The sequence below is a fragment of the Lonchura striata genome, chromosome 2, assembly GCF_050655825.1.
Source record: "Lonchura striata isolate lonStrDom1 chromosome 2, ASM5065582v1, whole genome shotgun sequence".
NCBI classification, from domain to species: Eukaryota; Metazoa; Chordata; class Aves; order Passeriformes; family Estrildidae; genus Lonchura; species Lonchura striata.
Genome location: NC_140704.1, coordinates 55,632,746 through 55,646,960, shown reverse-complemented (window position 1 = coordinate 55,646,960; position 14,215 = coordinate 55,632,746). Strand labels below are relative to the sequence as shown.

General features: G+C 36.2%; 1 protein-coding gene across 4 annotated transcripts in view; it reads left to right on the top strand.

Annotated features, from left to right (window-relative positions):
• The window catches only part of CDH12 (cadherin 12), a 626,739-nt gene that overhangs the window by 397,795 nt on the left and 214,729 nt on the right, over positions 1–14,215 (top strand). The gene's annotated exons all lie outside the window — the stretch shown is intronic.

Here is a 14,215-nt window from a genome sequence, read left to right as displayed (position 1 = left end):
CAGACATCTCCAGGAGAGCAGGGCCCCGTCAAGCAGAACAGTTACTTGGGAAGGCAAATGCCATCATTCCAAATGTCCACTCCTTCCTCCTTCTTCCCCTCACTTTACACACAGAGCATGTTGTCATATGGTCTGGAATATCCTTTCAGTCAGCCTGGGTCACCTGTCCTGGCTTTGTCTCCTCCCAGCCTCTCAGGTGTGGAGTTGCGTTATGTATATGTTTTATTATCCCTGTATTATGTATTGGTTTATTCCTTTGTACCCCTGTGTGCAACTTGGTTTATCCCCAGTTTTCCCGCCTTGTCCTCCCTTCCCGCCTTCCCAGTATCTATCCATCACCCTGAAAGAGGCATTTTACCCCCCCCCGCCGGGTGCCTTGTCTATCACTCGGTGCCCCTTCCCATCCATCCAGAAGCTTCTACTCAGGGCACCGGGTGATTGGGCGAGGACCTGGGGCTCCCCCCATATCCTTCCCCCATTGAACCCCACCATATCCCCCCATCCCGGAGCCACCCCCTATCCCTATCCCCATTGGTCGTTGGATACCCCTCCCTTACAGTTTATAAGCCAGTGCAAGCACCTTGTGCTTGTTCCTGTTGGCTAGCATCGTTCTAAGACATTTGGCCCCGTTGGGCTACAATAAACTCGGACTTAGCCCCCAGCAGGATCCGCTCTTCATTTACCACCGCGAGGCTTGCTAGCGCTGCTCGGGACCCACAAAGGCACTCTCCAAACCCCAGCTGGGAGCGGCGGAGGGTGCCTCCATCGCCCGCCCTCGCCCCACAAGAGCTAGCCGGGGCTGAGACAAAGGGAACTGGGGCGGGAGCGCGGCACTCAGGCACCCCCAGATTCCTCACCAGCAGGGCAGCAGGAAAAGCAGAAAAGGCCTTTGCTCTGTGTCAGCCTTGCCCAGCAATAACAAAAACATCTCTCTATTATCAACCCTGTGTTCAGCACAAAACACAGCCCCGTACCAGCTACTGTGAAGAAAATGAACTCCACTCCAGATGAAACCAGAACAACGTGTATATCACATATTTTAGCAATTATTAAGGTGTTTCTCAAATTAAGACATTTGAGAAATTTCTTGAAAATGTGTGAGTGTGTGTGTATGTATTAGCAATGCCTTTTAGATTAAGAACAGTCTCCTGCAGAAATGTATGCAAGGTCTGGCCCACAATCAACTGGGTCACAAATATAATGTAAATTGTCTCAGTTCACTGGGACCACTTTGTGTGAGAATCCAGGGCAAAAAAGTTGAGGTGTGGTGTAGATTTCTTTAATGAAATGTGAGGGATATGTCCTCTGCTGCTTCTTTGGTTTCTCAAACTTAGTGTTTGCTTGGCATGATATTGTAAAGAGCATATTTGGGCAGCTCGCCTGCAGTTATTCCCTGTGCCCTGCTATGCTGCTACTGGTATTTCAGCTAATTAGGACTAACTCTGATATGTCTGTGTGAGTTTCAACCATTCCCAGTCTGCTTGCTGTTGAGAATAAAATCATTCATATTTTCTGGAACATGAATATTTGTGTCTGATGTTTTACAAAATGTGGTACTCCTGAGCTTTGTGCTTTGGGACCTGCATGAAAAGATTGTTAATGTATATAATACCAAGTGGAAGTGAAGTGGCTGGAAATATGCCTATTAGTACTGAGAATGAGGCACGGAAAGAGACAGCATTGTGCTTCAAATTAAAGGGTGCAGACGTCATCACCGTTGCCATAGCTTTCCTGTGTGCTTCAAAAAACAGTTTGGAAAAAAGATGCATGCAGAAAGGAAGATGATTTTCTATGTGAGCAAGTGTAAAGGATGAAGAATTGAGGTGAAGGTAGACATAAATAATAGGAAAGCCCCAATCACTTAAAAAGCAGGCAGCTACATACGCCACTTTCACAAGTATTGTAACTATTATGAGATTGATCAAAATATTGGAAAAAAAATAGTTGGAATAACAATGTAAACTTACTTTTAAAAATTCTCAGTTGCAGTCAACATTGCCAATGAATTTGTTGTAAACCCATAGTTATACACAGGATGTTTCTTGGCCTATCTTACTCATTATTTCATTATTGGTTTGTTCCATGATTTGGAAAAATGATTCATGGCTTTGGACAAATGTTATGAATGGCTTTATCATTAATCTCACATATATTTTTTCCTGAATTAGAAAATATCCAAAGTACAGACACTTTCTTTTATTTTATTTTCAGGTGCTGGTTTTGAATTTTAGAATTTTCATGTCTTTTATTTATGGAGAACTTTCTTTTTGAAAAAGTAGTGTTGTCAGAATTAATGGTCAATGATATAGTACAGTAAATTCCTCCACCATAATACATTTCTTGTGCAAGTTCTTACTTAGAGGTTGTTCCGAGACATGTACTTTACCACTGTTTACAAGACAGTAGAGTTCTTTTTTATGAGTATATGCTTGTATTTAATTATTTTCTAAACTAAATTAATGAATTTTCATCCTGGTATCATGTTCATGGAGATCAGGATTATTTATTATTAATAGAGTGTTTTATTCAACAAATTATTATTTCATTCTTAATATAATCATAAATAAATAATTTGTGCCTTTTTATAATTAATGACATAGGACAAATATGCTTTTGGTTGATTGCAAATGTGCTGCTGTGCAAATGTCAATGAGAGAGAGTTTATATTATACCATTTTCTATAGTTTTAATTAAGCAATAAAAGAAGACATCTGAAATAATTACATGCAGTTTCCTGCTTGAAAAATAGAAAACTAAAGCCTATGCAAATAAAAAGATTGCTAAAGAAAGAAAACTGACACTTTTCTGCTTAGCCTAGAATAACCTTAGGTACGTTAAAATATTAGAATCAGCAACATTCAGAATGTATTAAAAATTTTTAATTAAAGATGAGCTGATATGTAAAGCTAGCCCACTTGTAGTTCCCAACATCTAAGAACCAGTATTTGCCTTACCTTGACAACCACCCATTTAACTTACAGCATTGAATTATGCAGCACTGCCTAGTTCCTGACAAAAATTTAGACTAAGTAAATAAATAAAAATAATTTTTAAAGGAACTTGGTTTCTAAAAGAGTAATTAGGTTTCTATCAACAGCACTTTTGAGCTCCATCTTTGCTCAACAGCATCCAATATGATTATGGAGACATGAAAATAAATTCCACCACCTTTTAATGCTGAAATATACTGAAGAAAGTACACAAAATGAAGCAACAGTAGCCTCTGTGTAATGCAGTAGCATCTGGGAAAAAACTCAGGACATCTGGTCTGAATCCTCAATATTTTTGTCCATTGCCTAAACAAAACATGTCTTCTCCATGTTGGGTGTCGTCACAGCTGACCCAGGCACTTTGTTTTCTATGCCACTTTTCTTATTTGCTAAAATTCCCTTGTGTACAGCACTCAGAATTTTGGTAGAGTGATCTGTGGTCTTACTCTAACAGGCTGACCTTAATAAAGCAAACCTAACTAAGCCTCACAGACAAAAGGCAGCATTTGTTTGTCATGATACGCTCATGTCATCACTAAGCATCCTTCTCAAGAGTCCTGTACCTATGTATGTGATCTGTTATGAAAGTTTTGTGATTGTTACTTTTTTGTAATCAGATAAACCCCATTCTATCACAGGAGCTAACCACAAATTTAATCACTGGATGGAATCACAAATTTAATAGCTTCATCCTGATTACAATGTACTGTAGGAACTCTTCCCAGTCAATTTGTTTCTTACTGCTATAGAATTTTGAGGTCACAAGTTGCTTGCCGTTGTCAGTGATTGGATTGGTAATCATGTGTATTGTCTGCAAAGCTTGCAAATGATGAAACCATAAAATTGTGTTATTAATATCAAATAGTGCTAATAGAGGCTTTTCTCTACCTTTTCATTTCCAGGAAAGGTTTTCCTGAATATTCATCTCAAATAAAGTTTAAAGGGAGAATTAATTTTAAGAGGATATAGAACTCAGAGAGAGAGAAAGGAATTAACTTTACTTTCAAATTCTCAGAGAAGTAAAATACTTTTTTTTTTTTTTTAAATAAAAGTTTTGCCTGAAGTTCTTAGTGTTTGGGAAACAGATAATTTTCCAAGATACAGAATAGGTGTATCCATTCTATATCTTGGAAATTATTTGCTTCCTAAGCCCTAAGAACCTGAAAAAGTGTAGCTATTCTGTAGGTATTAAATTTCATTTTAAGGTCATCTCCAGAGAAGGGGATAGCTATTGAGAGAAATGGACAGGTTACAGGAGTAAGAGCACTTCTAAGTGCTGAATATTACAGCAGATATGCAGTCAGGGGCCTTTTTAAATCCCCCCTCGCTCCTCTCCATTCTCATTGGAGCTTCCTGTACTCTTGCATTGTTTATCTGCTATGCAATGAGCTCCAGTATTATGTCAATATCAACATAAAGTGCAACTGAAACATTTAGCATATCAATGGAGCAGAAAGAAAAACTCAGAGATGGGCAAAAGTGATCTCATTTTGACCTGATTGTATATCTTCTAGATTTTGCACAGCTTCCTATGTTTTTGTGTGTTTTTTTTTTTTTTTTTTTTTTTTTACTTTGTTCACAGTCTGTGTGGAGAATAAAGTACATTGGATTTGTATAATAGTTTGAATTTGAGCTTTTGATTTGGATATGTATGTGTACTGTACTTGTTAGATTCTAACACAATTCAAAACAGCTCCCCAGGTTTGTAGCAGCTGTGACCAAAGAATAGTTTTTGTTCTTAGATAATTCACTCCTGGATTTAGCTTGGATACCTCACATCATCAGTCGCTGTTCTAAATTCCAGACAATGATGTATCTCTTACATCATTACATCCTTAGCCTTAAGGAAACAGTCTCCCTCACAGCAGTATTATACAATATTATCCCATGTTCTCCTGTAGTCCTAATGTCAAAATTCCTGTTCTTTTGGAATCATTTGGGATTGTAAACAAAGCAAAACCAAATTAAAACAAAGTGGAAAAAATTCTAATTAAACAGAAGTTATTTGGAAAGCAGAAAGCCAAGGTTCAAGAGGGAAGTTTATTTGTTTACTTTTTTCACTTACACTTAGAATTAAATATATGAGATAGATCTAGTCTTATATATTTTTTTTTAGACTTCTTAGATGCAAAATGAACTATGCATAGAAATTCTAATGTCACTAGCATTGGGCAGTCATTACATTTCGTTGATCCAATTTTGAGTACAGATAGCCTCACATCAAATGAGATCCCAAGTTAATTAGAATTTTCTAGTCTCTTGACTCTAGCTTTTTGCTCATTATTACTTTTAAGATCTTTGCCAGTATTTAAGAACAGACTGCTCTTGTTTTTAAAAAATTATGAAAGAGCAAGAAGTTTTATTTTCAGGTTGGTTTTTTTTTGTTTTTTTTTTTAAATTTTCATTTTTGGATCCTTTGGCAAACTGAGTGGCTCTACAATATACAGTAGGACCAGCACTGCCTGCTCTCCAGGGGTGTGTTGAATTCTTCACTGGAATCTCATGATTATTTGCTGAACAATCACCATAATTGTCCCATCTGCTTCCATTTCATTCTAGTGATATGCATCTTTTCTCTTAGTCCTCTCCCCTTTTTCTGCTCTCCATGGCCTCAGGCAGGTCACTCACCCTCTCTGCTAATGCTTCCCCATCTGTAAAATGGGAGTAATGTGAGTTGTTGGAAAGATTAATTAGTGAATTAATATTTGTAAAGCACTTGAAAGATGAGAAGCACTAGATAAAGGCTAAGTAGTGTAATTATTATTCTCAGAAGTGCCTTCATGAATAGGGGAGAAAAAAAGGCACAAGGTTTCAGCAAGTGATTAATATCAGTATAGGTGGTTCTGAAGATAGATGAACACAAGCTGGTTGGTTTTGCTAGTGAAGAGACAAATTAACATGAATGAATATGTAGTTTCAGTGGTTTTTACCCATTGTTTTTAACAGACAGTATTAATATTGCACATTTTCACATCAATCACAAATTAGAGCTTGAAAGCATGAGAGAAAATGTGACTGTATATTTATGAAGTGAGGCCCTGCATCTTTCAGCTTCCAGATTCTTCTATTCCCATTCCATATATGCTAGTGTCTTTTAAACATGCCACTTATTACAAATGCAAATGAAACTGAGAGAGTAACTGAGAATAAATATTTTAAGGTAATATGGTCCAGTCTCAACTTTGTATTGTGATTATGAGACCATCTTCTCTTCCCCCCCACCAAAAGGCAAGCAATTTCCTAGTGCTATAATTAAGCCATCTTTCATTCCTCCATATTCATAAAAAGGGAAAAGAGAGGCTAATGGCTCAAAATGAATATGATCACATAATACTTCCTGTCCAGAAAATATATAATTATTAAACTGAACAATTTTTTTCAAATGTATCATATGATTAATCTGTCATATGTGGTTAGAGAATTCTATTCTGTTTAATCAGTGGAGCCCAAATTTTATTGCTTATCCACTGTCTCAAACCTTGCCATCTTCAAAAGAGATAACAGGTGTCTGTGCTTTGTGGAAGTGTGTTCTCTTCCAAAAAGTTTCCAGAGTAAGACTGTGTTAAAGAAACCATACCAGCATGATCTGTACTGGTTTTTGGCAGCAAACTTCAGTGATGTAGAGTTTAAGATGCCACTGCTGAATTCCCTCTGCAGGATACAATGCCCAAGTTTATGAAAAACCATGGCTTCTTCTTCCCTGAGTGAAGAGGCAGCAGCTGAGATATGGCTTTTGCTTGGGCTGCCTGAGCTAAGGAGTCTGGTATTTTAGCTCCAATCTGCTTCTGCCACCTTCAGTTTCCTGCTGGCTAGAACTGAGTGTCACATTCATATTGTCATCTGATTCTCTGCCTTCTGAGCTTTTAAAATTAAGGCATTAATAGATCCAACTGGAAATTATGACTACAGGATGGAAAAATAAGAACATATCTTTGTATATTATTGCCTTTTCATTCTGTTTTCAGCTAGTCATTTAAGGTAAACCTTTGGAAACCTGATAATCACAAAGGCTTCTGAGACTTTTGAAATGCAGGATATAGCCAAAAACAGGCAAATGAGAAATAACATGCAGGTCTGAAAGAGGAAGCAATATTTTTCTGAATTTTTATTATAGGTAAGTAAACTCATGGCGGAGTAAAATGTAGCACGTGATATGTATCATATGCCTGTAATAGGAAGTGTTAGAAGGAGTAATGATGTGAGTGGTAAAAACAAGAAGGAAACTCAACAGGGTTAGGCCCTGCTAATCAGTGTCAGTATCTTCATACTAGATTGAAATCTTCATGTTCCTTGGTATCTAAAAATAAGATTTATATGCAGTACACACTTTAGTTTCTTTATGTCATGGAAGACACTTAATACACCATTGGATGCAGTGCAATGCTTATAGGAGTTATAATCTTGCCATTAGGCACATGGAAGGCACTAAATAACTTATATTCCTGATAACCTCTGAAGAAGCTGTTATGTGGGACTGCCTTACCCTCCTGTTCACTGTCACCTTGATGTGGTGTAGCTTGAGTATTTCCACAGCAAATCTAACCAGCATAGTCCAACATGAAGGGAGAGTGCTGACCCCAAATAAGGGCTTGCCTTACTGGCTACTATTCCCATTAGCCTTCTCTTTCAGAGCTTGACACGATACTGCTGCAGATACTCTTTATAGTCCAGCCTTCTTCTCTGTTACAAGGAAGCTGTCCTTCACAGTCAGTGGGCTGATGTTTGTTATCTGAGGGAAAACATGTTTCAGACTATGAAGAATGAGACTGTATGAAGAATTAAAATGTTTCCAGTCATGCTCCTTTTACAGAATTTCCAGCTCGTCCTGAATAGTAGTTGAGGGAATGAAAAATAAAAGCAATTTTGGTAGCATTTGATTCCTTTTCCTACATAAGATATTTTTATGTGTATATGGAAAAATGCAGCTATTATTCTCCCTGTTATTTCCCTCTATACCTATCCATTCTCACACTGCCGAGAAAAGGCAGTATACTTCTCCTTATAAGACTGGCAAAATAGACAGCAAGAAAAAGAGGAAGGAAGAATATTAAAAAAGATTGGAAATTTAAAAACAATAAAAAGCCAGATTAAAGATGATTCTGGAATGGAAAAACTGCAAAAGAGATGAGCAATGTCATATAAGAAAACAGTCAATGGTGAAATAAAAATAAAAACAAACCAGAGCAATGAAAAAAAGAAACAAATCCAGTCAGACAGATGCAAGTGAGGATTGCTGTAAAGTTAATTAGTGTTAATATAGTAACAAGTATAAACTTGCTACTATATTTTTCTGAGCTTTTCCAGAAATCAGTATCATCTGAAAAATCTCAGGCAGAGATATTGTCACATCCTAAGATCTGATTTTCTCTATTATTATAAAAGCCCTGTGGTTACCCTGAAAAATGGACAGATATGATGCTTTATGACACAGAAAATGTGGCCCTTAAAGTGTGCTAGATTTATAGTATTAGTCTGAGTAAGTAGCAGACAGGCTTCAGCTATAAAAATGCCAGGGAGAATCCCAAGACTAAATTGCTGTTCAGTTTTGTCCCCTTCAAGGGGACAAGCAACCCCTCCTTATTCAGAGAGACAGGAACAGGGAGGCTAATGGATGAGTGCAAGATATTTATGTGGTTACAAGCAGTGCATTGCATCCCTGCACATGACTTTCTGCACCATCCTCTCCCCCCTGTCCCTGCATGCTAAAGCAAGTTGATGGCAGAAGGCAGCGAGCAGAGAGATTTTACTGGGAAGTTGTAAATTGCTGCTGAGACAGATCATACCACAAATCACACTGTTCCCTTCACCTGAACAAGAAGGATGTGAGGGAGGAATTGTACTTTAGAAAGGATGTCCCTGAGTCATTCTGTTTCCCACACTGCTCCTGTGACGCAAATTGCAGGGTGCTCCTATTTTTGCTGTTATGTCTAAAGTAGCTTTATAGTCCCCAGCAAAAAGACCCAGACCAGAAACTGCAAACTTTGCTGCAAAACCATGCTCTTGGTTACAGCTGTTTAATTTCTTTTTCAGCTGAGCTGTATAGGTGTATTGCTGACAGAGATTTTCAGCAGAAGTTAACTAACTTTAAATATAAAGTTTCCTTGGTGCTGTTGGGTAGATTCTAGTAGTCCCAATGTTCTCAGTTCATACAGAAAGACACACCAAACAGACTGAACAGAATTTAGATTCCATTATTTCACAAAAGTGCCTATATAGTATGCATCTGTAAATGAAATAGTATTGCAAGCACATATCACTTTTGAATAACTGTTCCTTCTGTTTCCTTCTTTGTAATTATAGACAACAATAATTTACTTGGTGCTTGAACATGAATGGTGTTCCTCTGTGATACAAAGTTTATTTCTCTCAGATGGTAGTTAAACTCCAAAAGAGTGGTGGCCTGTTTCCATTTTATATTTTCTTTCTACCTTCATTTTAATTTTCTTTTTACTAGGCCTGAATATATCCTTAAAAATATTATCCCTCTATATTTCCTTTCACTCACAGGACTATGTACTCTCTTTACCCATAAGTTCCCTACTATTACAAAGCATAATGTTCATAAATTCTTCCCAGAACTGAATTGCAGAGTACTTAACCACTACCTACTTTTCCCTCATCATTATGATTCTGGGACAATTCCACTGTGGTATTAGGATGCTCCAAAACTTTCATTTGTTTATGCATTTTGTAGACCTTTATTTAAATCTGGGGTTACCCATGCCTCCTAAATGTCTCAAACATTGTGAGAATGTCTTCCAGGAAACAGAGATCACCAACATTAAATTGTCTCAGCCTACAAGGCTGGCTTAATAAAAGCAATCAATAAAATTCAAACTTCACGTTACATAACATTATCAGAACTGTCTTAAAGCAATATTTGTGCTACTTTCCTTATATTTGGAAGTCTGGCCTAAGTAAAAGGAGTGCTTTTGTATTGCTAAACTGGGAGTGAGAACAGTGATCAGATGACATAAAGCAGTTTGGATTTGTCTGAGCCCTTTGAGGTACTACAAGGGGAAGCCTGATGAAGTCAGCAGTTTTCCAGAGTATGACAAGGATTCAGCTGTCTCCTTCCATCCAGATCACATCTTTACCTTAACATCAAGAACCTGTTGGCTAAGATGCTGAATCAAAGCACTGAATGCTCAAGATTAAACTCTTTGTTGCAAAGAAATTTCCTGTGTTGTCCATACTCACTGTGGCCAAACTGTTTGGAAATAAATGATCTATATCAAAAAGTAAAATATTAGATGATGCTACAGGAAGGTTGATCTTTGAAACCTGCTGTCGCATTCATTACTGACCAATTGTATTGCTTTTACATGAGATCTCACTAATTTATAAATCTGCTGTACAATTCCCCCTAAATCAAAGTAGCTATACTGATATAGGCCAGATAAGAGTTTGGAGTTGCCTTTGCTTAGCTGGTGCTTTTGAAATTGATGAGGATGAGAGTAAAATTTCACAGCTACAGTGCATGGCAGTTAAGTATTACTAAGAGTTAACTAGTCTTATTGTTGATGGAGGACCTGGGGAAAAATTGGTTCCCAAAACATGGAAAATATGGTTGTGAAAGTTTGACTCAAATGCTTTTCTGTAGAGCATTTTTAGTGTCTTGAAGTGGTTTATTATTTATGTTTTTCTCTGAAGAGATGGAGGATAAATATAGTTTTACTTAATCTTTTCCATGTATTCTGCTGAGTTTGCTGCTATCCTAGAGTACTTGCACACCTTATTTCCAGTTTCTATGTTTCCAGCCAAAATGAAGCAGACAATATTTCTTTTTCTGTTATTTGCTTATTAGAAAAGAAGAAATTGCTCAGAAAATTGACACTCTTAGTGCATCCTGTATAGCATTTTTCTTTTTTCATACCAAAGGATATCTTTAAATGTAGGAAAAGAATAATTCTGTGTGTTGAAGCTTTGGACATAGACACGATTTGCTTCTACTCCTTTCTGTTCCTGAGAACCAATAGTGCTGACAAGACTGACTCTCTGTGGGATTTGGGCTGGCAGGAAAGCTGTGACTGTATTAGCACTTTTCTTACTGTTCCTCTATGGCCCTTTATTCTGTATTGAATTTACATTGATGCATGATAGGTATTGAGCTGAAGTAGCTTGTGTCTGTAAAACAAAGGTCTTTACAAAAATATTAAGACACTTACATTAGTACAGCTTTCTGTATTTTTTTGGCATTCAGTCTATTCAAATGATCAAGTTTGAAAATACAGCTTTTTTAAACATGCTACTCATCTTTAAAAAACATCTTTTAGTGAAGCACAAATATCTGATGGCCTTTGACAGTAAAAATGCCATGGTTTATTCAATGATACTGTAAGGGTCTTATAATTTTTCTGCTAAATCATTAGTTGGACAGGGATTCTTTTCCCCATTACTAGTATCCTGTCTCTGCTTTGTTTTTGCTTTGCATTGAGGAACAATACTGAACAAAGAAATTATTATTGTGTAACCATTTTAGATTCTGTTATGATTTCAAAATACTCTCATGTATACATATTAATTCTCTCCTGTAATCATGGCTTGGGGCAGTGAATTCAAAAGATTAATTAGAGATCACATAGAATTTTATTTTATTTTTTTACCGTTTTAATATACTGCCCCCTTTCTTAAGAATGATGTGCTGAGAAGGGTGCCTAATTTTTTTATCTCTTTAGTAACTGTATAATTTCCTATTGAAAACATAGTACTTTTCTGATCTCCTTGTTCAGAAAAACCTCTGTCCCTTTACTGAGATGACTCATAGGAACTGAATTCAAAATTTTAAGTTGTATTTAGGATTGAGAATAGGACCCAAGGCACCAGACTTTGCTTCTGATACTTAGACTGTAGCAATTAATGAGTGAGTCAAATTATTGTTTTCCTTTGTTAACATTGAATTTAAAATTCCAGTGTCTTACCTAACAGTCGAAGACTACAGTAAGTCCCAGTTGTTTCTGCACAAACTGAAATCATGTTGGCACTTCAGGTTTTTTTTCCTTCATTCTTCAGTCCCTTTTCTGGATCTACTAGGTTTTTTTGTTTTTTTCCCAGAACTTTATTTGTGGTGTGAAACAAATTAATTCAGTTTTGTACAATGAACTTCTGATGAATGTTGACCTTTAAACCTTAAAAAAGACAATCAGAATATTGAATATAAGTGATTACCATTTAAATTATTAGAGCTTTTTCTTTTTTGTATAAAACTATTGAAACATATTTGAAAAATAATAAATGGAAAAGAATTCCTGTTATGGAGGTTATGGAGATCTCATAGGTTGGAACAGCAGTTTAAGGTAAGTGTTGAAATTTCTAGGGCTGGTGAGAGCTAAGATTCAATTAAACAAAGCAGTATGAAACCTGAAATTGGAGCTTACAGGAGTAGCAAGTAAATTCTCTTAATAAGGTCTTTTTAATATTTAATTTATTTAATTATATTTGAAATCATTAATAATATAACATGTGTCTGTGGATTACATGTTTCATGAGGGCTGCCATGTCAGAACAGATAAGATTGTAAGCACTGGGATGACTTCCACCCTTTCACTGGTGCAAATATACAGGTAAGGAGAACAGTCTCTTTTTCAGTGGGGGTTGTAACAGGAAATCACTTTAGTCCTGACACATAAAGCTCTTTTACTCAAGAATGTGTTTATATTTCATATTAATGTGTTTAAAAGCCTTCTTATTTGATTAATTAGTAGATTAATTTTTACTTTGTTACCATTAGTCCCAGGGCAAGCATGAATCCCTGGATTATAGACATTCAATAAATTGTAAAAAAAAAGTAACCTACATTTTAAAAAGTTTGCTGTTTGAATATAAAATATTGCCAACTTTATAATCCAGATTTTGCATATTGAGGCACTTTTCAAAGGAAAGAGAGTGGCACTTCCAGAAGAGGATCCTGAAAATTATATTGCTAAAACTGCTAGGGTAGAAAAGTTGATATGTTCCTACTGATTGTCTAGTGGAAATATGGGGTACTTACACTTATTTTCTGTTTCTAAGGCATTAAAGCCAGGGTGAAAAATCTTTTTTTATTGTCCAGCTAAGTAAATTGGAGATTCAGACTTCCATGGTTATTTCTGGGTGATCTAAATCACATGATATTCTTTTCTCTGTAATAATGAGCTTTCTGATAGGAATGCCTTCATAAAGTAAACATATAATCCATTGTCTCTGCAACTTAACAACTTTTAAATTGCTTTTATTACTGCTTTTCCTACTAAAACACAATTATACAAATTTACTTGAAAAATGTATGAGTAGACCCAAAGTAAATAAATTTGATTAAGAATTTCAGTATATGTTTATGATTAACTTTGTTTCAGCATTCATAGAGTAACTTATGGTAACTATGTATGAACTAGCATTGCTATTATAGGTTCCAAATCTTCATAATTATTACTATAAAAATATCAATTTTCCATTTTATATTGGTGCTTCAGATCACCAAGACTAAATATATTATTCTCTGAACAAAGTTATTCTTAGTCATAAACTGGTATTTTCATGGATAAATTTGAATGGAAAATGGAGTCAACTGCCTAGTGCCGTAATTATCATCCAAGAACAGGAAATTAGTAAATGAGAGCAGTCATAAAAGTTGACACACTTTGACTTAACGCATTTCACCATGCAAGCCTGAATACTTGGTACACTGAAATCTAGTTTCCATAATACTCTTGAACCAAAAACAAGTAATGAATACACCTCGTTCTTCTTTCACTCTGCTTTTTTTTATCCTGATCTAAATTTAAACTGTCATCTTTAATAGATTTATTTGTATCAGTGCAGGTGAAAGGCAAATTAGATCCTTTAAATGCATTCCTTGTTGGCTTTTCCCCTCTGCTGTAAGAGAGGGAAGAACTTGTATTGGTGTATTGTTGTGGTTTTCTTCTGATTTATCTCCATGTTGAAAAGTCCTTTCTGTACTAATTTGAAATTCTTTCTCCACATTTTATGTAAATTGCCTTATACACTTGTTAAATAATTCTAGTCTGTTTGGGTTTTGTTGTTCTTTTTCTTTCCATGGTGACTGATTGCCATCTGGGGGCTAACATGAGCCCACTATACTAATTTCACTTATTCTGCCCATTAAGTGTTATTGTCTCCGGGGTCAGAGACAAATGTATGGATCCACTTTATCTCTCAGCTTACAGAACATCTCATACAGTGAGCCTTGTATTACGAAATGGCTACATCAACCTCTTAATTACTCA